The sequence below is a fragment of the Protopterus annectens genome, chromosome 5.part1 (genome assembly GCF_019279795.1).
Source record: "Protopterus annectens isolate FY-2018-M chromosome 5.part1, PAN1.0, whole genome shotgun sequence".
In the NCBI taxonomy this organism is placed as follows: domain Eukaryota; kingdom Metazoa; phylum Chordata; order Ceratodontiformes; family Protopteridae; genus Protopterus; species Protopterus annectens.
Genome location: NC_056736.1, coordinates 483,633,874 through 483,657,656, shown reverse-complemented (window position 1 = coordinate 483,657,656; position 23,783 = coordinate 483,633,874).

Sequence of the window (23,783 nt, the reverse complement as noted above, 5' to 3'; positions counted from 1 at the left end):
TGTCATGTCATAGACTGCTAGTAATCCAGTCACTGATATGAAAACTGGCTGCAGTGGTGCACCTGCTTTGCAGCACCACTAATAGGCAAGTGAAGGGGTACAATCTAAAACTGAAAAATTCATCTAAATCCCAGTGTATAACAATGAGAGCACAGACATACTTAGCACCTTAGCAAAACTGCTTTCACAGGGAAAATGTAGGGCATTAAATGTAAACAGTGATACACAAGGTTTAAATACTATCACAAGTAAAACCATTAAAGTGTAAAATGGGCCTTATCCTGATTACAATTGTACTAAACAAGCTGAGCTAAAGTAAATAAGCATTACTTTTCAAATAATGAATTTCTCAAGTGAGGCATGAGTCATAAATCAAACAAGCAAACATTTATGAAGGCTGAAAAACACATCAATAAATATTGACACATACACTGGAAAAGTACTAAAATGAAACATTGATTGTGAAAACTGCAGCATGTCTATTTGGCATTAAATTAATTTCCATTATAGGAATTTCTCACATTAAATTAATTTCCATCATAGAAATCTTAGAAGAAAGTGTTGTAAAAATGTTGGCCATCATTTGCTGGCAAGATAAACAAACAGATTGTTCATAATAAGGTAATATAGTACTCTAAAGGAAGCAAAAGTCTGAAAATTATACATGTTGTCTCAAGTTAAAAAGAAAAACATGCTCATGTTTTCTATAAGGGCCACCTTGGCTGAAATCCGTTTAATTAAAATTGGTTTTAATTGTGAAATAAACATACTGTTACTTTAGAAACCTTTTACCACATTAGCGGGACCGAGTGGTGAAACAATAAGTATTGTTGCCACATAGTGCCTGGCTCTCCTACTTGATCCTTAGCTGGGATGCTTTCGATGTGGAGTCTGCCATTTTCCAATGTGTCCATATGGATTTTTGCTGGATACTTTAGTTTTGCCCCACATTCCAATGATAAGCTAATGTTTTGTAGGCAAACTAGTGGTCATCCAACTTGTCTGTTACTCTGCATGCCATGTGAGAATGAGAGAGTCTATGTGTTAGCATCATTTGAGATAGACTGGCATCCTGTGCAGGACAAGTTACTCAACCTTGCAATGAATGAGTGACAGAAGAGGCCCCAGCTGCCATACAAAATTGAGTTAGGTAGACTGCACTTCAGGAGATGTATGCGTTGGCTTAGAATTTTCAGATTACATTTTAAACTCTTCTATCACTACCTCCATCATGACTTGTGCTTGTGAATGCCCATCTCTGTGTATTTTGCCTTTTTTTTTTTTTTTTTGTAAAAGTGTGCATATACAATAGTTGCAGGGTTGTGGTGCTTCTGAGTTTGGATGATGCGTTGCTCACTACACCAGAACAACATACTTATTTACATTAATCGACTAAGGTATATTCAATAAGGGGAGCTTGCCATTGTTGCTTTTTCAGGAATGTTCTATCACAATGTATTTACACTAGATTTAAGGGGTCCATATATCAGAGACACAGATATTTTAATAGTCCACATTAGAAATTTCATATACTTTTATAGATGCATATATAGGACTGCGCAGTGGTACAGCGGTAGCATTGTCATCTCACAGCAAGAGGTTCTCTGGTTCGATTCTTGGCTGAGGTGCCCTCTGTGTGGAGTCTGCATATTCTTTCTGTTTGCATGGGTTTCCTTCTAGTGCTTCAGTTTCCTCCCACATGCCAAAAACATGCAGTCAGTGCATTGGCCATTCTTAATTGCCCATAGGTGTGAGTGTGTATATAAGTATGTGGTGTGGAAGAACTAACATGGCTGGGCTAGCCACCCAGTGGTGTAAACCTTTGTTCTAGATGATTGCATTGGTGAAGTGACACCCTGACCACATGCCCAAAGATGGGAACATGGGTTGTGGATGGATAAATGGATACAGACACATGCACACAGACAAACAGACATAGATAGATAGTATATTTGGAATCTGCTTGATTTCTCTTCTTTTATGGTCCTTTCCACCTAGACCATAAAGTAACTATTTTACCTTTTTTAGACATTTATGCCACCATTGGCTGTCCATGGCTATATTGCCTTATTTGGCTGGTGTTTGGCTAAGGTGTTCCATCACATTTTGGAAGTTTAATATTTATGTTTTGTAATATAGAAATACCAAAGTGTATTGATTGCATCAGTACAAAAATCATACCATTTTTAGAGAGTTTAAATAGGACTAAAGTGTTTTGAAACATCTTTAATAAAACAGGATTAGTATGCTATAGGCATGACATTATAAAAAACAACTAATGACTAATTCTAACAATTTTATAAAGTTAAAAAAATCCTCATGCTAATTTTCATTTGATTCTTACTTATTATGTGACTGTCTCTTACTTTACTAACACTTATTACATTCTCTCTTTTATTATCCTTTATGCCATTGTTTATACATACATACATATATATATATATATATATATATATATATATATATATATATATGTATGTATGTATATATAGAACTTACGTATTATCGCAACCACATTTTCCGACGTGCTGGACTTTATTCTCTTTTACTCAAACAGTGACAAGGAAGTGTAATCAGGAAGGGTAGACTGTAAAAAACTCTTCTGGGATGTTGCTGGTGGCTTTTTAAAATGAGTAAGGGTTCAAATTTGAAGATTTGTGGCTAGCGTGCTTGAAAGACATCAAGCATTGAATTCAGCGAGCGATCCCAGTGGCTGTCTGTATATACGTACGTTGGCCTGAAAGGAGTGTGGGCAGTCATAGCTTACGATGTTAGAAACACACACACACACACACACACACACACACACACACACACACACACACACACACACACACACACACACGCACACACACGCACACACACACACACACACACACACACACACACACACACACACACACACACACACACACACTTCCAACGAATTAGCTGTTTTTGAGTACACTAGCCATAAATCCTAACATGTGCAAGCCTTACTAGTTTTACAAACCCACCACCTAGATCATGTTTTAACAGTCTACCACTCCCGATTACTGGGTACTGCTTTGCTTTTCTTTCCTGATGCTTTCTGTTCTCAGGGCAAAGGCTGAAAATGCAGAACACGTTTTAAGTGGAACGTTGGACTTTCTTAACTGACATCTTGAGATGCTGGCAGTAAATGGGGAAACCTATTTTTCAAACTTTATTTTTTCAGCCATTGAAGTGAAAAACCATCCTAAAAACAATAACACATTAAAGAAAACACATCTTTGAGGTTTTCTCATACTTTATTGGTCCCAGTTGACACAAGGAGAAGCAACCAGCATCAGGGCGAAAATGTGGTTGCGATAATACGTAAGTACCATATATATATATATATATATATATATATATATATATATATATATATATATATGATTTTATGTGATATGCATATCCATGTTTATAGGTTCATAGGTGTATACTAGGCTGATGGCCCTGGAGCCTTTACAAGACTAGCCCATAGAAGTGCCCTGGCATCATGCCACCCAATGTTAGTTTCCAGTGCCTCTATCAAGTAGAGCCACTGTAGTGATCCCTGGCATGAACTTTCTATTTCCCATCCACTCATCAAGATTTCTCTTGAAGAGGGTCAGTGAGGTGCTCTGCTTGACATGTATGGGAAGTCTATTCCAGAGCAGTCTCTGCATTATGAACCTATTCCTCCAGCATGTTCTGTTGATTGCGGTAATCAGGTTGAGGTCTCTGGAGCATGTGGTGTGGAGGGATTTGGATTTTTTTAGATGAAGCATTTCTAACAGAGCTGGGTCAGACATGGCTTTGTAAGTCAAGCAGAGATCGTGTCTAAGTAGATGATATAAGACAAAGAATAGCTTGAGTTTTTTGAGTCTGTCCATGTAGGACATGTGTTTAAGGCCTAGGATCCTCTTTATGAGGTACTTTTCTGGCCTTTCCAACTGTTGCATGTGTCTAGTGAGGTGCATGCCAAATGGGGCATTCATCCAGTATTGTAATTGGTCCTTTGGGGGGGGGGTAAAGTTGGCACTGAATCTGTCGGCCAGTATTTTGGCAATATCTGTTGGCATAGTATAGGAGGTACCATTGTTAAGTAACTGAGAGCAAACCTGGGTATGGCCATGGAGAATCTTTATATAACTATAGAAGGCTTTGTGGAAGTTTTTAGTGTCTGCTGCAATTCTGCCTTCATAGCTGGCTTTAGAGGTTTTAATGAGGAATCTCAACATTTTCTTGAGGCTAATAATAGAGTTATTTCCAGTCTTGGAACTTCACCCTTTTCTGCCACAGTTTCTTCCTTCTTTGGAAGAGTTTATTAATGGCAGGGAGCCACCAGATTTGGCTTCCTTTTTTTGGAGGAGAGTGTCTTGGTTCTGTTGGGTATGACTAGTTCCATGCATTCATGTAAGTGTTCGTACAGTGCATTGTTGTATGATTCAGCAGTCATGCATCTATTTTCCATTGACATGGGTGTGGTGAAGTTAGACACCTCTGTTTTTAGTAGCCCAAAGTCAGCTTTGGATATGTTTTTCATGGTGGTTGCCTTTACCGGGGGTGGGGATGAGATGTGGATTTCCATGGTGATTAGTTTGTGGTCGGATATAACTAGGGAGGAATTTAGTATTGGTGAAGATCAATGCTTGCCCATGTTTGAAATAACCAGGTCAAGGATGTTGCTTCCTCTAGTGGGGGTAACAATGAGCTGTTCCATGGCATTGGAATTGATGAATTCCAGGAAGTGTTGGGCCAGTATATTGGTGCATGAGTAGTTTTCCCAGTTGATGGAGGGGTAATTGAAGTCACCTAGTATGAGAGCATTGGGTTGGACCCTAATAGCTTCCAGGGTGATTAGGAACATGGAGTGAGAGTCTTGAGACATGGTTGGGGACCTATAGCAGGCTATGACCTGAATCGCTGTCTTATCCGATGTTAGTTGTACCTGATATATCTCAGATGCATTATGCTGGGGTACTAGTCTGGAGGTGTGCATATCCTTTATGAAGATGGAGACACCACCACCTTTGAAGCTTTGGTCCATGTTCTGGGGTTGAAAGGTGTGAATGAGTTATAGCCTGGTAGTGCAGGGGTGTTTTCTGCTGCTTTAAACCAGGTCTCTGTTACAGCACAAATGTCGATGTTTTCCATTTTTTGGAGTGCTTCGAGCAAGTGCATCTTGAGGTTTAGACTTCTAGCACTGAGCAGCATAACCATCAGATTGCATTTATTTATAGATGTTTCAGTGGTAATTTGGTATTTGGAACATTGCCTAAAAAGGCACTATAGGGGTGGCCAGAGCCTCAGTCATTATCCAGAAATCCAGAGGTGACAGATGCATATCTTTGGCAAAAAGGTGAGGTCTGTCAGTCATGTCATCCCAAGCAGACTGATACCGAATTCCCTTAAAATGGCACCAGAAACGTAGCCAATTGTTGAAGTTAATAGTTTTCTGCTTGCACCACGGTATCATTCTGGGAGATGGTAGAATGCTGCTCAGGGCTATGGTCATACCTGCCTGGGCCACATAATCTGAGAGCTCCTCCATGTCTCTTTTCATGTAGTCCAGGGGAAGTGCTTCTCAGGTCATTCACACACACATGGACAGAGTCATACTTGTACTTGTTGTGGAGTGACCTGTACATGTATTATGTGTCGGACTCTGGCACCTGATAGACAGCTGACTGTTACCTTCTCCTTATTCAACCTAGTGAGTGGGACATCAGTGTGCCTCACTATTGAGTCACCAATGATTAGTGTATTGGGCAAGCTGTTTTGCCTTATGGGCTTAGTTTGAGTGGCACACTGTTTAGGTAAGCTATGTGTCTTGTGGTTTGTGCTTTGTTGTGGTGGTCAAGTGCATTTCTGCCTTGTAGGTCTCTGCTGTTTGGGTAGATTTCTATTGAGAGCCTTAGTGAAAGTGGGTGTGAGGTTTGTGTTTTTATGTGAGAGCTGTGATGGTGGGAGTTCTGGAGATCTATGTGTTGCATGTTTGGTGCAGGTGTTGACCTTCTTCTCTTGACCAGCTATTCCAGTCTTGGCTTGTGAGTGCATGGCTTCCAATTTGGATATATAAGTGCATCTCTCACAAGTCTGAGTGTTGGGAGGTAAGAGGAGAGGGTTGTCTGTGTACATGAGGCAGTTACTAGACTGCCTCAGAATGCCCAAGTTCAGCAGGTTAATAGGAGAAAGCACAGGGAACTGACCTTTAGACATGCCAGGAGTGATAATCATTATAACTAAGTACTGGAGCTGTTTCCTTATATTTTCCTTTTACAGGAAACATGTCACTCAAGGTGTCTGAGTCTGTACAGAGCACTGCCAAACAATTGAGGGGAAATTACTATGTAGACCCTGAAAATTTAAGGATGAAGTATTTAGGCAGATATTCTGAAGTTAGAAAGAAGTCAAGCAGTACTTACTGAAAAATAAAGAATTAGCTTGTCAAGAATGATGAAAAGAGGGGAGTCACATGAATGGCTACTACTAATGCTGGTCTCAGTACAGCTTCACTCTGTTGGGATACAATACTCCTTTGCTTCTTCTCTCACTAGAAGCAAAATGTTAGCACCAATCCCAAGAGGAGAAGTAGGCCATAGCCTGTTTGGTGATCCACAGTCTTGTCCCAGATGATGCAAGGGTCTGCAGGCTTGTAGCCTTTTTATGGCAGAGGCCACTAATAGGAACCAGATCAATCAGGTATGTTAAATACAGACCCTCACTCTCCAACCAGAAAGAGTTTGGAATCAATGCACTCTGCTTCTACTCTCACCAGGATCAGAATATAAGCACAGATTCCAAGCTGTCACCTATAAAGCAGTTATTAAGGTTTCTGGTGATCAGCAGTCTCCAGGAAATAATGTAACTGCACTCCATCTCTCACAAGGAGAAAACAGAAGCACTAATCCCAAGATGACTACTGAGAAGCAGATTGCGGACTATCCAATAACTGGTGGTCTTGCAATAGATGCTTAAAGGTAAGATGAAAAAATGGTTTATCCTATACACTGCAGTGTGCACTAGAGGAGTTAGATGTGAAAATAGCTAACTTAAGTTTGCCTGTCTAAAAAGTTAAGTTTTGGTGGAGAGTCACTATTTTTTAAACAACAAGATAGATTGAAAGGGTGTGGTCACTTTTGTATTCTGGTACTATGGAATAAAGTAGGATGGCCAATAAATTTAAATAGTTGAATGGTGTCTTTTCACAAAATAATAAGTTTGTACTTTCTTACAGCAGCCAGTAAAAGCAGAGGAAATGAGATATATGGTCAAATTAACATAAGGGGCAGGCAAGTAGAAAGACAGTAGTGTTTAAGAACACAACAGTAACCGAGTGAGAAGCTAGGAAAAATGTCTGTTTGACAAACAAGAGATAGAGCTGTGGTCTCTTTTCAAGTTTTAATATGCAGTTAAAAGCAGAATGCAAGTAAAATACAGTGAAAAGAAAACAAATCACAGTATACAAAAAAGGAAATACAGTAATACAAAATACAACAAATAAAAAGCAAACTAACTTTTCCCTCACATCAAACTGTAGCAGAGTCTGGGTGAGCTTTTCCAGTAAAGCTCTGAAACATTTTATTTTACCCCTTAAATAGAAGGCTTAGTTCCTAGCTCCACCCCCTCAGTTCACAGATGATTAACCTTAAGTGACCAAGTTATAACTTATGTGTGACTTATTAATTGATCTATTCTAATTTCTGTCTGACTCACAAGAGACAGAGCTGTGGTCTCTTTTCCAGTTTTAATATGCACGTAAAAGCAGAATACAAGTAAAACAAAGTGTAAGGAAAACAAATCACAGCATTCAAAATAAAAAAAGGCAATAAAGTAATACAAAATACAACAAATAAAAGCAAACTAACATTTCCCTCAGTAAACTGTAGCAGAATCTGGGTGAGCATTTCATTACATGTGTTAAGTATGTGATCTTTCTATTACATTGCATTTATTACTGCTTGGTAGTAGCTTGATCAAATTGTAACTGTTATTCTAAGCCTTTTGGTTTAAGCACTTGGGCTTCAGACCAGTTGTTTTACATTAAGAAGGTTTGTGGTCTGCACTGTTGTGGCAGGACAGTTAGCTTACATCCTTTTAAATTGGGAATTGCTGATTGAAGGCTCAGTGTCTGTTATTCTAAAAGTGTATTAGTTTTGGTTTAAGAACTTGGGCTTCAGGCCAGTTATTTTAGATTAAGAAGGTTTGTGGTCTGCACTCTTGTGGGAGGAGAGGTTAAATTCTGCCCTTCTGAGCTGGGAATTTCTGGTTACAGGTTATTGTGCCTGCTTATTTGAACAGTTTCTTTTTGAAATTGGTGCACCTTGTTTGCTGTAGCATAGATTAGATTCAGGCATGCTGAATCGAGCTTTGTTTGTATAACTTGAGCACTAATCTAGGCCATCTTTTTTGGAGAAGGTTCCCCTGCACCCTAGTGGCAGAAGTGTGCAGTTAGAACTTGTCTGATTGAAGAATGCTGGAATACGGCTCAGTTTTGAGCATTTTTACTGGTTAATTGGGTAATTTGCTTAAATCATTTTGCTTGTTTTCTATTGTTATATAAAAAAATGCACTTTATTCATTTGCTTTTACTGTATTTGTGTTTTGTCCTACTTTATTGCATTTATTCTGCTGCATTTATTACTGCTTGTTAGTAGCCTGATTAAATTGTAACTGTTATTCAAGCCTTTGTTTGAAGTACTTGGGCTACAGACCAGTTGTTTTACTTTAAGAAGGTTTGTGGTCTGCACTGTTATGGTAGGACAGGTAGCTTACATCCTTCTAAATTGGGAGTTGCTGATTGAAGGCTTTATTGTTTGTTATTCTAAGAGTGTATTAGTTCTGGTTTAAGCACTTGGGCATCGGGCCAGTTATCTTACATTAAGAAGGTGTGGTCTGCACTCTTGTGGGAGGAGAGTGTAGATTCTGCCCTTCTGAGCTGGGAGTTTCTGGTTAAAAGCTTATTGTGCCTGCTTATTTGAATTGTTTCTTTCTGAAATTGGTATGCCTTGTTTGCTGTAGCATAGACTAAATTCAGACCTGCTGAATCTAGCTTTGTTTGTATAACTTGAGCACTAATCCAGACCATCTATTTTGGAGAAGGTTTCCCTGCATCCTAGTGGCAGGAGTGTGCAGTTAGAACTTATCTGATCAAAGACTGCTGAAACGGGGCTCAGTTTTTAACCTTTTATTGGTTAATTTGTTTAAATCAGTTTGCTCATTTGCTACTGTTATATTAAAAAAAATACACTTTATGCATCACCCTTAGCTAGGGTTAAAGTATTCCTGGTGCCATAAAGTCTGCTCTTCAAATTTTCCCTTAGAACTAGCCAGGTTTTTTTGTTTTAGCACTCAGATATGTTTCTTTGAGCTCAGCACTTGTTCAGAACTTGTTGTAAGCACTAAATAAGCTACAAATTACTACAGCACTCAACTTTCCTCACTTGTCTAGAGTAAAACAGTTTTTAGTACTTAATAAATAAGCACCTATCCAGGCATGTCTAAGGGTTAGCTCATGGTGTTTTCTCCTGTCTACCTGATGAATCTGGGCATCTTGAGGCAATGTAGCAATTGCCTCATGTACACAGACAACCCCCTCCTCCTACCACCCAACACTACAACCGGTGAGAGATGCATGGATTTTGCATTAGCATGAATTTTCTAAATTATATCAAGTTTGGAACTCAAATCCTTGCCACTGCTATATTTTTATAAGTCGCCCGGTGTGGCAGATAAATAAGTGCCTTCATTCTGCAAGACCTGTCAAAAGTATATTCCCTTAGGTGCTGTTTGACTAAACTGTGTTACATTCAATGAAATTGTGTGTTTCACGGCACTGTTGTGCGGTCACTTTCCTCTTACTTAGTAGGATATGTGCAGCGTGACTCAGGGGTTATGAAAAAGCAGAAATGAGTCAGTAGTGGAAATGTCCATACAGAAATGCACACACACACACATACACACACACACACACACACACACACACACACACACACACACACACACACACACACACACACACACACACACACACAAATCTACTTGTCAGAGACTGATTTTTGTGCTAAGGGGGTGGTGCGGACCACGGCCACTGAGCAGAAAGCTGCAAATTAAATCAGGAAGGTTTGGCACTTATGAAATTCCTTTTATCTTGTCAGCAGTGAACATTTATATTTTTCAGTACTTGTATATGATGAACTCGTAATTGGGGCTGGACATGGGTTTGTGAACCAATCCCAAATCCACAAGCATCAGTTAACCCTGTTTTCCACTGAGATGGTTGATCTTGTTCCCTTGGGGGGGTTCATCTTCTCAGAGAAGGTTTGTGTGTGTGTGTGTGTGTGTGTGTGTGTGTGTGTGTGTGTGTGTGTGTGTGTGTATGTAATGCCCCAGTTAAATATACCTGGTGGCTAGAATAGACTCAAACTCTGTACCTTGGGAGCAGGTAGCAAAAGCCTGGATTCCCTACCCACCACCACTTGTAAAATTTTTCCTCATATTTTAGTTCTTTTGAAATTTGTGTTTTTTTGGATTTAGAATTGTGCGTGCACGCGCTACTCAGTGGTCAAAGTTTAGGTTACTAGCTATCTGTGTTCCTAGGTCCCCTCACCACAACATCTACTTTTACGGGTGCACTATCAGTCTTGTAATTTGCAGGGATATGTGATTTACTGAAAGGTATGATTACACATATTTTAACATTCTGACTCAAATCGTGGTTTTGGCACCAGTCATTTGTAATTTGTATGGCCTGCTTGTATGATGTCAACATCATTTGGGGATTCAGTGATTTCTCTGAGCTTACACTTGGCTAATTTGCTGAGCCTGAGGTCCCCAACATTGGCCTTCACTTCAGAAAAGTATATACCAAACAGGTGAGGTCCCAACACTGAGGTCTGTGGGACATCACTAGTAAAAGGTATCTTACTGGAGGTGGCTTCACCTATCCAGACAACGTGTCCTGTTAGTGAGCCACTTTGTTAACCAGCAGATGATGTAGGGGTTCATACCTAACTCAGTACATTTATCTATAACCCCTGAGTGGGAGATTGTATCAAAACCTTTGCCAGATGTGTATAAGTAGTGCGTACCATTTTGCCCTCATCCATGTTATATCCAAATACTGTCTTCAAGAACATTGGTGGGAAATAACAGTCTGTAGAAATGCTGGAATGCTGGATAACAAGAACACTGCTGATAAATATATCCAAAGGTTCTGCACATATAATTTAGTCCTCCTGAATAATATCAACTGAAACAGTCTTCTCTACTGAGTAATGCTGGGAATGTTACTGAAGGGTAGTTTGGGGAAATATTTAATTCAGGCGCTTGTGCATACATCAATGTTTTACTGAAGGGGTCAGGTGGGTGAATGTTTCAATTTGGTGCATATGTATACCTTGACATATTAATGAAGATGTTGCTTGGGGAAATAAGTCATTTGTGTATCAGGGAAGTGCTTCTGCATACATGGTCAGACTGTCATAACATGTTTGGGTGGGATGAAAGGCTGAGTGAGATATATTATATTGTTGTTTTTTGGCATAGTTCAACCACATATTTTGGACAATATTGCTGTTCTTTTCACTGCTAGAGGGATGGTTAGGCGAGATAAAATGATTTACTACTTTTGTAGTAATTCTTACAATGATCAACCGGGTAATTTACGTACTTACATTTACAAATTTCTGACTGTCATTTCTGTTTATGATTATACTCAGTGTTTGGCTCAGTGAAATAAATGTTATTACTTGCACAAAAGTACCAGCATGGAGAACCATATATTTTGGGCAATATTCCTGGCTCTGTCAGTCATGTATGGAATTTAGGTGGGCAGAAGGGTATATGTAAGTGTTACACTATTTTTACTGAATCACTCTGGTCTTCTCCTAACAGATGATACTGAGTCTATGGTATATAACAGCTGCACAAGGTAATATAATGAATGCCTACTCGACAGGTTTTGTGCAGCAATTATCACCTGTGTGTGAATGTGCAGAACCTGGCAGTAATGAAATGCAGGTCATTATCACATTAACAATAAGTGCAATTAAAATACAGCGCTGAGTCATTCTGACTTGTCAGGTAAAACTGTCAGCAGCTGCCACTGTTATTCACATAAGTAGAAGTCATTAGCACATTGATGAGATTAAGAGAGTTAGAACATTTTTTCAGTTTTTGGTAAATAATTTTGCTAGGGAGCAAGTAATTCACCTTCGTAATACCTCATTTTGAAGTAAGTGTTAGTCCTTACAACATGGTAAAGGGGTTTACCTTTATAATCTCGAATCACAGTTGTTCGAGTGCTCATATGATCAACAAAACATCAACAGTCCTTAATGTTCGAAAAACAGCAAATCGAAAAGCAGATTCACTATTTTTCGAACATTAATGTCGAACAAAAAAAAAAATTAAGTGTAAAGCAGGGGGCAAGCCCCTCTGCACCCCCCACAACCCCCTACTTTATTATTCTAACTCCAAGATTGCACTACAATGGAGAAATGAGCCATTTCCTGATCCCCACTATAGTCCACTCCACCCCAGAATGTCAAATGTGCAATGAGCAAATCTCACTGTGCATTCTCTCATTGCACCTTTGAACCTTTTTCTGTTCGGCGTTAGCAATTGCTGTTCGCCCTTGTGCAATATCCACATGTAAAGGTAAACCGGTAAAAGAGCTGTGCCAGTAGGCTGTACACATGTACAGATATCACAGTTTGTTTAGGAATTGGGTTATGAAAGCTATGACAATTTTTCATATTTTGGAAAATAAGTTTGCTAGGGAAGTTGTCAATGTGCTGAGTAATACCTCATTTGAACACAGTATCAGTACTTTCAACATGAACAAGGCTCACACTTACCAGTGAAATGGCAGAAGTAATTGTGCCAGCAAGGGTAATGCAATTGATATACATATATGTATAGTCTTCCAATACATCTCTCAAACATCAATAGTAACCTGTTTGCATTTATTTCCTGTGCAGGTGCATCCATCTTGTGACAGTGACATGGCTTCACGAGCAGGAGAATGACAACTGACAGTGTGGGTGTGTGGCCATTCCTACATTCACTTGGCTGCCAGCCATGCCTCCAGAAATGAAAACCACTAGACATCTAGTGTAAAGGTATACTGGATTGCGAGAAGAGTTATGCATTGGAGCAAACTCTTGCAGTTTTTGGAAGAGAAGTGTTCGACCTACCCTGAGCATAATGGTCTTCTGCTGCACATTGGAGGGAATGATGTCATCACTCACCCACTCAAAAGGCTATGGTTTCAAATCAGAGCAATTTTTGAACACCTGCAATCATGGTGGCCATGTTGTCATTTTGTGAGGTCTGACATAATTCCTCACCAGATATGGAAGACAGCAAACATTCAATGAGCAGCTCACAAGGCCAGACATTTACAGATTGGGTTCATGCATGGTTTGATGCACAAGGTTGGTGGATCAACAATCTGCCATGTCAGCATCACCGCAGAAGATGTTCACCTTTTCAGAAGAGATTGCGTTCACCTGAGGATGGCATTGCATTGTTCTTGACTGAAATCCACAATGGTGTGATGACAGCTATGCATGATATATAGGTAACATGCAGCCAGTGAGAACAAATGGACAACAGCCATGACCAAGCAGGACCAGTATGGTAAGTAAAACTCTATTATGAATTGTGCTGTGTAAAATATGATATTTTTCTGAGTTTGGCAAATAACTGTAGGAAGGAGCTGGTGAAGATGCTGAGAAAGAACAACTGTTTCAGGAGAGTGCTACCACGTGCAATTGAAAATGTCAGTAGCCATCCTGCAATACTTTGTTTTTTGTTCTTGTTTTATCAAGCATGTGTAGAGTTTAGATGACAGGAAGGGCTTAGTAATACAGAACTTGATCCCTTAGGTCCACTGATGAATGGACAAATGTAAAGAGAAAAGGCATAGGTAAGGAAGACTGCTGACACTGAAGGAGGTTGTGAGACTGTAGTGGTATCAGCTGTCTGAGTGGGTAGCCAGCACAGGTATTGGATAGATCTCATGGCCTTGCATGCCAATAAAGTCGCATGCCTGTCCTGGGTTCATTAGTGGAGTGGTGGTCATTACTTTTCTTTTTCTCTTTACATGTACCCATTCAGCATTATGTTTTCTACACCAAGAATGTGTATATTTACAATGATATATGTGTACATGGTAAAACAAATGGGTCTGAATGCTGTACACTTATACAGATATCCATTTGTTTAGGAAATTTTCTCAGATTTTGGTAAATAACTTTGCAAGTGAGCATCTGAATGCCGTATGTAATACCTCATTGTGAAGACAGTTTCCATAGTTCCAACATGGTAAATTAACTCTGCCGTTATGTTGTACACATGTACAGATAACAGTGTTTGTTTTGGACTTATGGTTATGGAAATTATGGGGTTTTTTTTTTATCTTGTGGTAAATAACTTTGCAAGGGAGCATTTGAATGTGTAAGTAATACCTCATTTTGAAGACAGTATTGATAGCTCCAACATGGTAAAAGAACTCTCCCTGTATGTTGTACACATGTACAGATATCAAAGTTTGTTTCAGACTTAGGTTATGGAAATTGATTTTTTTCATATTTTGGTAAATAACTTTGCAACGGAGCTTTTGAATGTGCTAAGTAATACCTCAGTCTGAAGACAGTATTAATAGTTCCAACATGGTAAAAGAAATCTCCCTGTATGTTGTGCACATGCACATATATCAAAGTTTGTTTTGGATTTAGGTTATAGAAATTATGATTTATTTCATATTTTGGTAAATAACTTTGCAAGGGAGCATCTGAATGTGCTAAGTAATACCTCATTTTGAAGACAGTATTGATAGTTCCAACACGGTAAAAGAACTCTCCCTGTATGTTGTACACATGTACAGATATCAAAGTTTGTTTCAAACTTAGCTTATGGAAATTATGCTTTTTTTCATATTTTGGTAAATAACTTTGCAAGGGAGCATGTCAGTGTGCCAAGTAATACCTCATTTTGAAGGCAGTATTGATAGTTCCAACATGGTTAAAAAACTATCCCTGTATGTTGCACTCATGTACAGATATCAAAGTTTGTTTTGGACTTAGGTTATGGAAATTATGATTTTTTTCATATTTTGGTACATAACTTTGCAAGGGAGCATCTGAATGTGCAAAGTAATACCTCATTTTGAAGACAGTATTGATAGTTCCAACATGGTAAAATAACTCTCTCTGTATGTTGTACACATGTATAGATATCAAAGTTTGTTTCAGACTTATAAATTATATATTTTTTCATATTTTGGTAAATAACTTTGCAAGGGAGCATCTGAATGTGCTAAGCAGTACCCCATTTTGAAGACAGTATTGATAGTTACAACATGATAAAAGAGCTCACCCTGTATGTTGTACACATGTACATATATCAAAGTTTGTTTTGGACTTAGGTTATGAAAATTACCATTTTTTTCATATTTGGTAAATAACTTTGCAAAGGAGCATCTGAATGTGCTAAGCAATATCTCATTTTGAAGACAGTATTGCTGGTGCTAACATGGCAAATGGATTGTGTCTGTATGTTGTACACATGTGCAGATATCAATGTTTGTTTTGAAGTTAAGTTATGGAAATTATGATGATTTTCATATTTTGGTAAATAACTTTGCAAGGGAGCATGTCAGTGTAACAAGTAATACCTCATTTTAAAGACAGTGTTACTCCTTACACATGTACAGATATCACAATTTGTTTAGTTTTGTAGGATTATGAAAATTACACATTTCCAATACTTCTCATTATTATGCCCATATATTTGCAATGGAGCATGGTGATCACACAAATGATGCATCATTTTGAAGCTGACATTGAGACGCATAACTTCTATACTGATTTGGAGGCTCTGTCTGTTACAGGTGATGAGATATTATGCTTTGTTTATTTATTAATTATGAGAAATATTGTATTAATCATATTTCTGTGGATATCTCCATAAATTAGCATCACACAGCAATGGTTAAGGTATAATTTTAAAGCTGACATTCACACTAACAAATTAAAAGCAAATTGTATGGGTCTACATGGTACATTGACCAAGATATTTTGCTTTGCTTTTCCAAAAAGGTAAAAAAAAATATGCACAATATCAACATTCCTTGCCAAATATTTAATAATGACCTTGATATGCACTATCAACATTTACACTGTTGCAAAGGTCAGTGCCTGCTGAACAACTTTCGCTTTGACATTTTTTGTCTAGCTCTTATAGTTAAAGAGTTATGAACATTTGTTTTCTGTATGGTATTACAAATGGATTTTCTGAAAATGAGCTCAGGCTGCGCTGTTATTCCTATGGTGGAATTAAGCAGGCAGCTTTTTCTGAGCTGCTCCAGAGTGAATGAGTTAACACCGAAAGTGTGATAAGAGACTTTAGGACACAGGTGGACAGTAGTCTCTCCTTTGATAATCACATCGCCACAGTAGTCAGGAAATCCTTCTATGTGGCACACCTCATCAGAAAAGGTTTCTCATCCAGGAAAAAAAGGGTTAATTCATTGTTCCCCTCTACTCGTCACTCATTAGACCCATTATAGAGTACAATGCCCCTTTTGGTATGTACCTCACAAGACATCTACAACAACTGGAAAGGCTGCAGAAATACATCACAAAGAGGATTACCAGCCTCAAACAGATGCCCTATGTAGACCACCTTAAAAAACTCCAGATCTACTCTGTTGCATATCGCCTACTTAGAGGCGATCTCTGCCTAACATACAAAGCTATGTCAAACCCAGAGCTGATGGACATGCTCCACTTAAAGAAATCCCAATCCCTCCGAACTACACGCTCTAAGGACCTAAACATTGCACCACAATAAACAGAACATACTGGAGGAATTAGATTCCTGTCCCAGAGACTTCCCATACTCTGGAACAAACTGCCTATCTATATCAAGCAAAGCTCCTCATTAGCACTCTTCAAGAAAAATCTTGATGATTGGATGGGAAATAGGAAATTCACCCTGGGGATCACCTCTGTGGCTCTGCTCAACAGGGGCACAGGAAAATAATTTTCTTGGGTGGCTAAAGCCAGGGTGCCTTTTTGGCTAGGCTTGTATAGGTCCTAGGACCAATATTCTAGTAACTACCTATGAATCTATTACTTGGAACTAGGTATCAGAGCACAGTTTAGTCAATGGCTGTTCTGGGCAGACTCCAAGTTCAAGCTCCCCTCAACAAGAAGTTGTGGACAAAAAAATAAATGTGTGTGTGTGTGTGTGTGTGTGTGTGTGTGTGTGTGTGTGTGTGTGTGTGTGTGTGTATATATATATATATATATATATATATATATATATATATATAAGCATTCAGGAGGCTCATAACTGTAGCAGATTGATTATGCAAGCTCATTGCTATGATGACTAATACAATAAGCTAGTAAATACATGCACTTACTCCTACATGAAGCTGTAATACCATTGCAGCTTCTTAGATTAATATTGCTACAGCAATTATTCCCTATCTGCAACTGCAGAACAGGGTCTCTAACAGTTTGCATCTGCAGCATTTGGACGCTTCACCTCAACCTCTTAACAGCTCAGTTTGATAGATGTTTCTTTAAAATTCTGCTGTACTTCTTTAAAATTATGCTGGTAGTTTGCTTTTTGGTGCATAAAGTGTAGCATTTCTAACTATCCTTCACTGGAAAGTTTGTGGTCACTGTGATTATTCTTCTTGCAAAACAAGGACAGCTTGGTTTCACTTCACCTTTTCTCATTGTTGTTGCTGAGCCTGAGAGATATGAGCATTTTACATGGAGTAATCTCTCATTTTTAATGTAATTCCATTACTTTGGCTCTACTGTGTCTAATGAATCATAATCACTCATGATAGAGCAGTAATTTCTCATGCAGGACTGCTAACTCCAAAGGGAAGATGGGTTATGGTATATCCGAGTGGAAAATAAAAGACAACATGTCAAAAAAAATCAGTAGAGAGGCTAGCATTTATGCTGAACACAATGGAAATGTAAGAATGTCATTAGGGAGAATAGTGTAAGTGATTAGGTGTTGGTATTGACTTAAGTACTGAGCTTCTGGAGATAGAGAGAATTTTCTGAGATAAATTTGTCTATATGGTGCAGAGGTATAAAGTCCAATTGTTACCCATATGTGATGAGTTTCAAAATTCGTTTGGATAATGGAAGAGCAAGTGAGAGAGCTGGGAGAGGTACAGCTTCTGACATCATATAGGCAGAGGAAAAGGAATGTTGTGGCTCCTGATCTAAGGGACTTGTCACTTCAGAGCTAGGGGAGCAACATGCAATGTCTGAAGCAACCAACAGACCAAGAGAGGTATTTACATGATCTCACAAGCTGTAAATGGTATCTTGTGCTGGAAACATGTGCAAGAGCAAACACACTGACCTAAAAGGCATAGGTGGTCTCTGTCTTCATATAGCTTCCTTCATGGCAGCCTGCATGAAAGCCCCTCCTTGCTTGTTCTCACCTGATTGAAGAACTAATCTGCTCTGGTCACTGTTTCTCCAGGCATAACAAATGAATTCTGGAGATACATTATATCTATATCTATATCTATATCTATATCTATATCTATATCTATATCTATATCTATATCTATATCAATATCAATATCTACATCTATATCTATATCAATATCTATATCTATATCTATTTCTCTATCTAATAAAAAAAACACACACACACACACACACACACACACACACACACACACACACACACACACACACACACATACACACACATACACACACACACGCACATACTTGTTTATTTATTTATCTTTATTGACCGGGAAAATCTGACTAGTACAGAACTTCTTTTTATAGATATATATATATATATATATATATATATATATATATATATATATATATATATATATACACATAGATAGGTTTACTATCAGGGTGTGTGTGGGGAAGGGGGGGTTGTGCCCCTGCAAGAACACTAGTCCTGTAGATGTACAATTCGTACAGCAGTTTCAGCTCAATTGCCTGAGGGTCTGACATCACTACTTGACATTCAGAGTTTGGTATAATGTGGACGTGATGGGGATGATTTTTGACATTCATTTAAAGTGACACTGCCAAATTTGAAATGTCAGTTTGATCAAGTAAGTATATATTTTTTTGATTTTCAACTTTTTGAAAGTAAACAATATCTATATCTATCTATATATATATATATATATATATATATATATATATATATATATATATATATATATATATATATATATATATATATATATATATATATATATATATATATATATATATATGTATGTATCTACCTGATAATGCCTGAAAGCTGGAAACGCCGATGAAGAGAACACCGACACCGGAAGATCGACAACGGAGATGACGACAGTTGAAAATCCCGATGCTGACAACACCGACATGTCAAACGAGTGCTAGTGTATAACTATGCGGAAGTGACGGACGGCAGGGTTTGGGTGCGGTTAAGGTAAGTGTGCAATAGTGATGGACTTTAGAGTTATGGTGCGTGTAAAGTAAGTGTGCAATAGTGATACACTTTAGATTTAGGGGTGGATTAAGTGAGTTAGGCTTAGGGCGTGGGTCAGGTGAGTGTGCGATAGTGACAGACTTTAGGGATAGGGGTGGGTTAAGTGAGTTAAGGTTAGGGCACGGGTTAAGTGAGTGTGTGATAGTGATGGACCTTAGGGTTAGGGGTTGGGTTAATGTTAGTGCATAGATAGTTGTGCTTATAAGGTTTAGTGTAGGTCTGTAAGGTTTTTGGTGTGCTTGTGTTGTGTGTGTGCTTTTTGGACAGGGGATTTGTTTTGTTTGTTGACTGTCGGGATTGTGGTTTGTCGGGCGTGTGAAGTTTTGTGTTTTTGAACTTTCGGTTTTGTGGTGTCAGTGATTTCGTTGTCGGTATATATATATATGTACAGTTAGGTAGATTTAGATAGATAGATAGATAGATAGATAGATAGATAGATAGATAGATAGATAGATAGTGATATATATTTATATAGATAGAGGCAGATAGATAGATAGATAGATAGATAGATAGATAGATAGATAGATAGATAGACAGATGGATAGATAGATTGATAGATAGAGGGTGCATCATAAGAGGGGCAGAATTAATAAGATAAGTGGAAGATGGGGACATTTTTAAGAAGAGATTGGACATGCATGGTTTTCTGGTGGTAACAGCCAATATGATGTAGTCTCCAAAAGATATGAAGGATAATAAGTTAAGGGGTGGAAGAGGTGAAGAGGACACAGTGTAGCTTTATAGAATAAATGGGAAAAACAGAGATGAATGCAAAGCATAGCCTGGGCCATAGGGTGATGTACCGGGCTACCCTTGGGAAAAGCATGAAAAAAGTGATGGTGAAGGACTGAGGAGTGGTATAGAGAGCTCTTTTGGCATATGGAGGAACTGAAGGGAGGAAAAGATGGCAATAACCTTCAGAACTTTGAAAATTATGCAATGGTGTCTTTTTAATATTCTGAAGCATGTGCGTTTTTTGCACAAAGCAGCATTGCTCATGTGAAGGAGTTTTGCAGCCATGCTGAAAATAATGCAGCTACTGTGTAAGGATCTGCCAACTCTCATAGCTGCTGCTTTTTCTCTATTACACATTCTTCTCTTTGAGTGCTGTTACAATCAACATTTATGTTATATGTATTTGGACAGAAACAGCATGACTTTTAAACGGAATAGTTTGTAACATAGCAGCATAGCAGATGAAACTGAGGTCAGTATCCATAATAGCACTGTTTTTCAAAAAGCTATTGACTTCTTGACTGAAAACACGCACTGCTGTTATTTTTTTCATTTTATAAATTCTTTTGTTTAAATGGTGTTGCTGTTTGAAGGTGTTATATATGGTCAAACAGGAGTAGTAGTTAAACAGAGAAAACTAAAGTAGAGGGGGAAAAAGCTCATATGTCAGGTGTACAAAAAAACCTCTCCAGACATGTACTCTTCTGACTCCATCAAAAAAAAAAAAACAAACAAACAATCGTGTACTAATATCAAAACATACATGTTGAATGCATGCACATGAGCTTGTAAAGATGCCATGGAAGAACACTAAAACACATTTATCCAATGACATTATTTAATGAAGGTATTTTTTCATATATTGTTGCACAATAGGAAATGAGAATTATACCCATGCTTGGCTTTTAATTGATCCTTCGGGATTTGCCTCATGATTAAACCATGACAAATGTGGGTATGTCCAGCATTATCTACAAACAGTTATGGATTACTTCTAAAGCAATGTCTGAAAGAGGGTGACATCCTGCTTCACCAATTGATTATAGATTATCTGAAGATAATGGAGAAGACTGAGAAAGTAACGATTGTGCTGGTGAAGAAGATAGTGAGATGCTTAAACAGACATAGGTTTGGGTAAAGCGGGTTTGAGTCAAATTAATATATATAAAGCTCTGGGTGAAGAAGAGACATGAAAAGAGAGGCATAACTTCCAAGAAAGATGAGCTTAGCAGAGTGGGGAATAATATGAGTTGAAATAAAGGAAAATGTGTGCAAGATAAACAGGTAGCTAAAGAATGTGGATTCAGTGTATGAATTGCAAATGCACTTAAGACATTGCTGGCAAAGAGCTCCACAGATATTTAAAGAAATGTGCAATGTCAGATGGGACAAAATGCTCTAACTTTTGGACAGGAACAAGATATGTGGTGAGGTTGTAATAAAACGGGAAATTATGCAAGTTGAATAAGGACCATTATACTGAAGTCTGATAACAGTTGTTCTGTTTATTTGGAGTCGTTGATGGTATGCAAGACCGGAGCAACACAGAGAGGTTTGCTGCAGATGACACCATGTTTAGTGAAAAAACAATAGCAAAGTGATTGAAGGAGGGGGAGTTGAAAGATTTAGGGGAAATAATCTCAGGCAGTGTCAAAGAAGTCTGCGTGATTTTTAGATAATGAGGTGGTGATGTCAACAGGTCAGGAATAAAGCAGGTTAAAGAAGGAAAGGACTTGTAGAAAGGGTTGAAATGGATCAGTGTGTAGTGCAGTAGGGTAAGTTCAATGATCCTATGGGAATGCTGGTGTCTGTGATGTAGCACATTTCACGAGTGGGGTTCAATAGGTTGAGAGAGTTGAACTACTGGAGGAATTTGCTGGAGAAGAATTTGAAGCAGAGTTTACATATTTTTGTGTAGCTGTTAGGTATTAATCTGGATGGCTCCAGGCAGTTAAATTTACTACAGCAGAAAATGATTTAGAATGACTTCATATAGTAAACATCATGGAGAGGGCTAAATGGATAGACGTAACATTTCCTCTAGGATTGTTCTCATGGCAGATTAGGAGTTAAAGAGCAGCAACAAATAAGAAGAATCATGCAATGAATATCTAAGGATTTTTTTTGAGTTGGAGTATATGATAAGGTTATTATTTTAACAGGGAGACTGTTACTTGGACAGAGAGACATGGAAATTATGATTTTGCCTTTTCGCTCACTATATCTGATTTGTTGTTAACTGCAGACTTAACTGAAAGGGTTAGCAGTTGTGAACTCATCATGTTTTGTTATTATTATTTACTGATTGCATAATTTCATCATCTTGGGCAGCTACTTGTTGGGCAGTTAGTTCACAGGATTAAGGTTTGTCAGGAAGTTAGTGCGATGAATGACGCCATGAACTAGTAATGAGCTGCTTCCGGCATTTTGGAATTTCTTTCCCTCAGCTTACAGCTGCCTACCGTGGTGACTCAGAGCATATCACTTCACCAAGCAACTGTTTTGATTTGCTGCTGAAAAGGGACACTTTTGTCCCATGAGTTTACTTTTAGTGAATTTATGAAAAAATAATGAATTGTATAGTAATGCCAGTTTTGGTTTAGTTTTTGGATTGCGTATGTAAACACATTTTATTTATTTATTTTTTTTACATTCATTGTCCTGGAAAGTCTGGCTGGCCACAAATGCCCCCTTTCAGTGGATGCCCGAGGAGAAAATTTCCAATACATGAAGAGCGATCAAGATCTTTTAAGGCATTTGATAGCAACAATGTTACCAGAATACAGTTCAAATAAATTTTACAATGACATAATAGAGAAGTTAGTGACTACACATACAATTGTAAGGCTTCTTATATACATTACAGTCTCTGTTGTTAAATAAATAACTCTGCAGTAACATAGATGTCACAAAACATAGTACTGAGTTATTTACAGAGTGTGAACAGTAAAAAGTTGGTTTAATTTTGAGACGTAAATTGAATGAGTGACAAAAGAGTTAAGAGAGGCATAGCCAGAAGTTGTTGTGGGAGAAGACCGAGTAATACTTGGTTACAGAGTAGAGCTGAGCTGAAATATACTAAAGAGGATGAAGAAAACAAGAGATGTTACACTTATCCTGAAGATGTACAGCTACAGAGCCAGGATGTTGAGAGGTGTTCTCTTTCAACTGAGATAAATTAATATAAATCAAATAAAAAAGAGGTGGGAGATACTTGGGGTCACACAACGATGATGGCATCAGACAATTAACGCATATGTGGGGTCGCATAATGATGATGGCATCAGACAATTAAGGTGTACATCACCAACTGTTGATTTATAGAAGCTATCAGTAATAGGGTAAATAAAATAGCTGTTTAGTCAATATGCAAGGATTGCTGTTTTCTGTATGCTGTGATCTAAAATGTAAAATGTTGCTTAAGTAATTTTGTCAAGATAATTTCACTGTAAAAGCAGACTCTTCCAAATAACCTGTATTCATGAAGCATAACACACCTGAGACTTCTG